A 6,894-nucleotide genomic window follows, 5' to 3' on the forward strand; every position below is an offset into this window, starting at 1 on the left:
ATGTTCACAAGGCCGTACAAAACAACAACAATCAAACCGTTTGGAGAGTTCAAATCAGGTTTTTCTTGTCTTTACCTGAACTCACATAGAAAGAAGTATAACGATTGTAGATATACAATTTGATTACACTTGCTGTATTATGTGCATATGGTACTATGTTGTGTAATTTAATTCAGTTTAATCTCAAAACGGGTTAAGCAAGATTCGTAAGCGTTTTACAATAAGTCCATCATCAGATCTCGATGTAGCCAATCGATATCATCTAAATGTCATTATCTCATTTGTTTGTTATAACAGGTTTATCGCAAATTTTCAAATTGAAAAGAAAAGAATTGACTTTTCTTTCCTAGAATGTATAATTATGCATATGTACGTAATTACATTTTTGTATTTCCTTTTTCTTTCTCAATATGTTTGTATCTTCCTAATGCATCGCTCATTGCTTGTATCATTTTCTTATCTTTAGCAAAACGCCGGGTGGCTGGGCATGGCAAGGCATCATTGTAAGTAGATAATATGTGATCGGCCACAACAAAAGGATCATAAAGTCGCTGACGGCTGAGCCAAGAAAATCGAGTTATGAAGTCAGATCATCAAAATCGGTCATACAAATCACTTTTTTTGGGGGAGGGCATAATTTGGTAGTCTAATGTCTCATCTATCATCTGCTGAAATTTTGAAGCTAAATGATCAAAGGAAAGGCAAGAAATAAGCGCTTTTTGGGGCCATGATTTCCCGATTTTCAACGGAACAGAAACATGTCCGAAGATTTGGATTTAGCGCCTCAGCTAGACTTCGCCCCTAGCGACGAGGTAGTGATCTTATTGGTCAGTGCGTGGCATCCTGGTTACTGATTGGTCGTGCGTAGACCGCTGGTGCTAAGCTTGAATGAACATCGCGGAGGTTGCTTAGAGCATACCTTCTATTGTCAAGCGGTGAAAACTGTCTTGCCTCCCCTTGATCATGAAAGCGTTGGAAGGAAAACTTTGAAAGCGGTTTTCTCGAAACGCTGATTTCCTAAACCACTCGACATACACAAATAAAATCATCGATATCTCCGCAACCGAGTACGTTTCTGAGTCGTGTTATACATAAAATTAAAGTGGAAGAGTAAGGGAATAATTTCATGTCATTTTCAGAAAATTGTCCTTTCCCGACTTTCGAATCCTTTTGTTGTAGCGGGTGACATATTATTATGTATTAAAAGACACATTTATAGTATCCTGTTTCCATATTAACCTCACCAGGGATATGGGACCTGAATGTGAAGAAGCACAGTAGTTTTACAGTAAAATAGTTGGTATTAATGCGTACGTGACAGATCAGTATTGTACAACTGCGTTCATACAGCGAAAGCTAGGGTCCAATTTGTTTGAAATAAATGATAATGCCAATCTTTGCTCGTTGATCATTTTGCTTCAGCACATGTAGTCTGGTAAAGTGCTTACTTTACAAAAAAAAAAAAAAAACAGCAACATGTTTTATTGATAATCACGCCTCTCCCATATATCCAAATGGCAAAATAGATTGCATACACTGTGTAAAGTAAAAAGTAATTCTGACCTTTCATCACAAAACCACCAAAAAGTCACCAGACTTGGATTTTTCAGTTAAATTTGGACATAATTCTGACAAAGCAACTAAAAGCTTTAATTTGTCTTCGTACAAACAGACTTTTCAAACCTGTGTAAAATGATTTCAAGAAAAAAGTGTTCAGTGAATATGGAGGTTATCAAGTGTAGGGTTGAAGTGGAGAGCATGTAAAGAGTTTTCAAGAAATGAAAAAGTGGCCTTAAGATATACCCTATCATGTTATTCTATGAACAAGCAAATTCTGTTGTAGAGAATCTGCAAAACGCACAAATTTCCATTCGTTTTATAATCTCAAGATCTAGAAATACGTAAAAGACGTTGTTCTTTCGGAAAATATTCACTTGACAAATTTCACCTTATTTGAGTCTTCACGACAAATTGAGGTGAGACTTTGTTATCTTTATGGTGCACGATCACATATGGTATAATATTGTTCGGAAAGCAATAGCGTTAGATGATAATCATACCCCCCCCCCCCTTTCTTCTCTTCGTTTAGACGGTCCATATGTCAGGGACACCAGAGTGTGGAATTCTCGTCCAAGAGTGGGTAGGATGTGTAAGTATACATTCCCCCGTATTCAGAATATTCTTGATTATCAAAATTACTGTTACTCGTTCACGGTAACGTAAAATCTTGAAAAGTGAGATGCACATATGATAGAAAAGTAGAAAACTATAATATGTGACCCTGCACCTCAAAACAAACAAAACGTCGCCAGACATGAATTTTTAGTTAAGACCATATTCTGAAAGAGCACACTTTAAGCTTTAAAATGATGTATAACTCAAATCAAATGGACTCTCCTAACCTATCTAAATATTGGAAAGAAAGCACAAACTCAGGAAAAGTGTGAACTGAGAAAAGAGGCTCTTATTAAAGTACAGTGTCTATTCAAGCGCTTAATCTTTACCAAACCGTGCTGGCTGTGCGATGAATGAGACAAAAAAACAGGAAGTAAACCACCAGAGTAACAACAATGAAGGGATTATCAGATTAAACTGAAATTAAGCATGTCTCATTAACACATTCTGTCCATAATCAATGCCAACTTTCAAAGCGGTAACACTATCTTTTCAAAAGTTATCAGTTGAAAGTGAAGAGTGTGGACAAGGTTTTTCAGAAATGAACAAGGGATTCTAAAGACACACCTAACCACACTATTCTACCAAAAAATGTTCGAGATAAACTGCTAAAAAACACAGTAATTCCTGCCCATTTTATGATACCAAATTTTAGCATAATGTAAAGGAAGACCCTCTCTTTCAGAAAATATGAAAAAGTCAAGTTCGGTTAGGTTGACCCACTTCACTTATTTTCAGTCCTCACGCAAAATCAGTGTGTGCGACTTTATGTTCGTTTTGAGGTGCACGGTCACATATGGTGCTCTTTAATTTTTAACTCAACTAGAAGATTACACATAACCAAAGCTAGCATATTTACGTCCTTTGCTTCGTTTTCTGTTGGCCTGCTTAAAATCATTTTCAAAGTTCAAATTTCCAATTCATTTTTATCTCTATCAAGTAAACAAAGCAAATGTTATACAAAGTATAAGGAGAACATTTTATTTGTAATAATGATTGCGAACAAACTTAAATTAACAAAATATATGTGATAATTAGTAACAAAATGAAGAAAATGTAATTCTATTCTTTTCAATATATGTGACCCTGCACCTCAAAACAAACAAAAAGTCGCCAGACATGAACTTTTAGTTAAGACCATATTCTGAAAGAGCAGACTTTAAGCTTTAAAAGGATGTATAACTCCAATCAAATGGACTCTCCTAACCTATCTAAATAATGGAAAGAAAGCACAAACTCAGGAAAAGTGTGAACTGAGAAAAGAGGGTCTGAAGTACAGTGTCTATTCAAGCGCTTAATCTTTACCAAACCGTGCTGGCTGTGCGATGAACGGGACAAAAAACAGGAAGTAAACCACCAGAGTTACAACAATGAAGGAATTATTAGATAAAACTGAAATTATGCATGCATCATTAACACATTCTGTCCATAATTAATGCCAACTTTCAAAGCAGTAGCACTATCCTTTCAAAAGTTATTAGAGTTGAAAGTGAAGAGTGTGGACAAGGTTTTTCAGAAATGAAAAAGGGATTCTAAAGACACACATAATCACACTATTCTACCAAAAATGTTCGAGATAAACTGCTAAAAAAACACACTTTCCTGCCCGTTTTATGATACCAAATTTTAGCATAATGTAACAGAAGACCCGCTCTTTCAGAAAATATGAAAAAGTCAAGTTCGGCTAGGTTGACCCATTTCACTTATTTTCAGTCCTCACGCAAAATCAGTGTGTGCGACTTTATGTTCGTTTTGAGGTGCACGGTCACATATGCAAATGCATAGTGCAAATTAAATAAGGATTGGAATGAAAATGGAGGGTCCCACTAAAAAGCAAAGCTTGTGTTGTATGGGACCCTCAGAAAAGAACATGCGAGAACCAAAAAAAAAAAAGAATTAATGAAACTTCAAAGAGATAGAAAACACAATCAAAGGAATCAATTTCAGCTGACATGAGATCAAATTAGTAAAACAAAAAAGAAAAATGAAACTATACGACACGTTGTTTAAAAATGGAAGAAAAAAATGAAACTATGACATGCTGTTTGAAATGCAAAATGAAAACTCGCCTAAGATCCCCACGACCATCACCAATGGATCAGAAAGATCAATTTACAATAGGCTGTTAATTAGTAAATATTAAATCCCCGGCCTTCTGTCAAAGCCTCAACCTTTAAAAAAAGTGGAAATGCCTTAAGTTTATTGAACCTTTTCACTTTTTCAGTCAATTTTGTTGCATTTTTTTCTAACCTTTATGTACTGCACATCGTAATACTGACCCTGCAGGTGTTAAAAATTGTAAACACAGTCAGCGATAACCGTTCATGATTTCGTATGGGTTTGTCTTCGTCAGTCTATCAGTCCCAATTATGCAGGTTAATATGATTATCCCATATTAACAGATGTCATTAAATGCTGTTATTATCTCCCTCTCTCATATACACCAGCATTACAAAGAGTATCTTATTTATCTAGATAAAGCTGGAATTTTGATAAGTTAATTCCGACAAGTTAACTTTCTTTATCATCATCTATTGCATTTGAATTGTCCTTTTTGCCTTATTAAGTATCTTGTTCAAATGAATTTCATGCTAACGTATGATAACCAGCAGTCTATCTTATCAAGCCACAACACACACACACAAACACACACACACACACACACACACACACACACACACACACACAAATCCTTTGGGGTGACTACATCATTATTTTGTTCTGTAAGATGCCATAGAATAGATACTGGTAAATGTTTTTCAAAAAGAAAATCGAAGGGGAAATAGATTTACTCAATATTCGATGCGTATGTAGGAAAGCCCCAGTCAAAAACATTCGCGCACAGAAGTACATAAAACGCTCCCTTGTTACACTTTCACCGTTCTTGTGAAAAGATTCGGCTATGATATTGTAATTATTTAATTTATTCTAGCACCGCCACTCGATACCTATCTAAAAAGAAATTGGGGTCCTCGTCAAAGTCCTATCTCTAGAGCGGCTGGTAAGTTTTTTGTTGCTGTTGTTATTATTATTATTATTATTATGTCATAAGTGAGTTTGTGAAATGTTGTGAAGTTGTAAAATGTGGATAAGCGTCTGAAAGCTGCAGGTTGGTACTGTTTAATAAAAAAAATCAAAGATAGGTTTGTGTGTGTGTGTGTGTGTGTGTGTGTGTGTGTGTTTCTTACATAGACCAACGAAGTGTCTGAGAGTCGACAAATTTTGCTCTCATTCGTCTATGTCGTGAATCTTCAAGCAAACAAATCATTTTCCATGTAAAATGTAACAAAATATATGAAAAACAACTTTACATTAAATAGATTGAACACTTCCCCCTATTTTGAGTCTTAGCTGTTGGTTTTGCGATGCTCGCTAACAAATCAAATCAATTTATCGAAAAAAAAATGGGCGTCAAGTCGGTTTGTAATTAGCACAATAGAGATTTTTTTCAACGTTATTTGAACTAGTCTATGCGATATTTCATCGATGCCTTGCATTTCTACTTCGACAGAAATATTTGTAATTTACTCAATAGTAGGAGCGATCCATTTCTTACCCTTACTTCTTACGTATAGGTTTATGACCATAAATTACAATCGTAGTGTAATTTGAAATTGGTTCGTCATCTTATGATTGTATTCACCTTTCGTTCTTCTTTATTCAATATTTTGGAAATCTCTTCCTATGAATATATATATACATATATACGAAGAGTTTGTTTGCATAAACCGATAAGTCCATTTCTGAAGATTTTGAAGTACGGTCTCTCTCATAAAGTACAAATTAATACCTTTTAAATGATATATTGGTCACTACATATAAACGTACATTTTTGAAGTTATGGCCAAAATAAGCAAAAATTGTCTTATTATTCTCTTTATTTTTTTTACCTTTAATCGCAAATATCTCCATTTGACAAATATGGACTTCATTTCATTATATACTTATATGTATTATATACATATGTGTGTGTATGTGTGTGTGTGTGTGTGTGGGTGCTTGTTTCTTATATAGTTATGTAGACCCGGATGAGGCTTTCTTGAAATCACATATCTTATTTCCTATGTTCATTTCTGTGAATGGAATTAACCGTTCAACTGTAACGGTGCTGATCTGTGAGTTTTCGTTTATCAAATTTAATGAAATAGGTGAATAAGTGATGACATGATAACACGAACGATAATTCGTTTTTGGGTCCCATCTCGACTCGCTTGTCATTTTGGAAGAGCACGCACATCACCTCCGTGCGCTGTCCGACAAAATTAATCTCCACCCAATGATCTTTTCACGAGGTCGTCTTTTTTCCTTCATCCACAGAGAACCCGACGAAGAGGGCTTGGGATTTTGCTCTGAGCCCCGAAGGCAAGTAACACCATACTGAGATCTCGTTAATCATTCATAGACTCGTTTTCCCTCGGACCATCTCAAAAAAAGGGGGTGGGGGAGTACAGGGGAAAAATAAATAGAGAAGATGAGGGAATTGTGTCCTCATTGACAAGCTATAGTCACTGGTGGATGAAGGTTATTGTTTAATGGACTGCCCTCGTAATAGGAGCTCGACAATGAGGACATCGTACGCCTCTATTCTTTGCTCCAAGAATGAAAAGCACCATCTTTGAATGGCTCTATTGGTTCTAATGTTTAGTGTTTCAAAAGTCTTCCGTCATAACTGTCTTTATTCCACACTAACGAAAAAAAAAAATCCCTCGAGGCTCGTTA

General features: G+C 35.6%; 1 pseudogene; it reads left to right on the forward strand.

Moving 5' to 3' along the window:
• Positions 1-6,545, forward strand: part of LOC139738258 (tubulin beta-4B chain-like) — a 33,598-nt pseudogene extending 27,053 nt beyond the window's left edge.
• Positions 6,546-6,894: the final 349 nt, after the last annotated feature.

The sequence above is a fragment of the Diadema antillarum genome, unplaced genomic scaffold (genome assembly GCF_040938485.1).
Source record: "Diadema antillarum isolate AM-2024a unplaced genomic scaffold, OU_Dant_1.0 seq00000732_RagTag, whole genome shotgun sequence".
NCBI lineage: Eukaryota > Metazoa > Echinodermata > Echinoidea > Diadematoida > Diadematidae > Diadema > Diadema antillarum.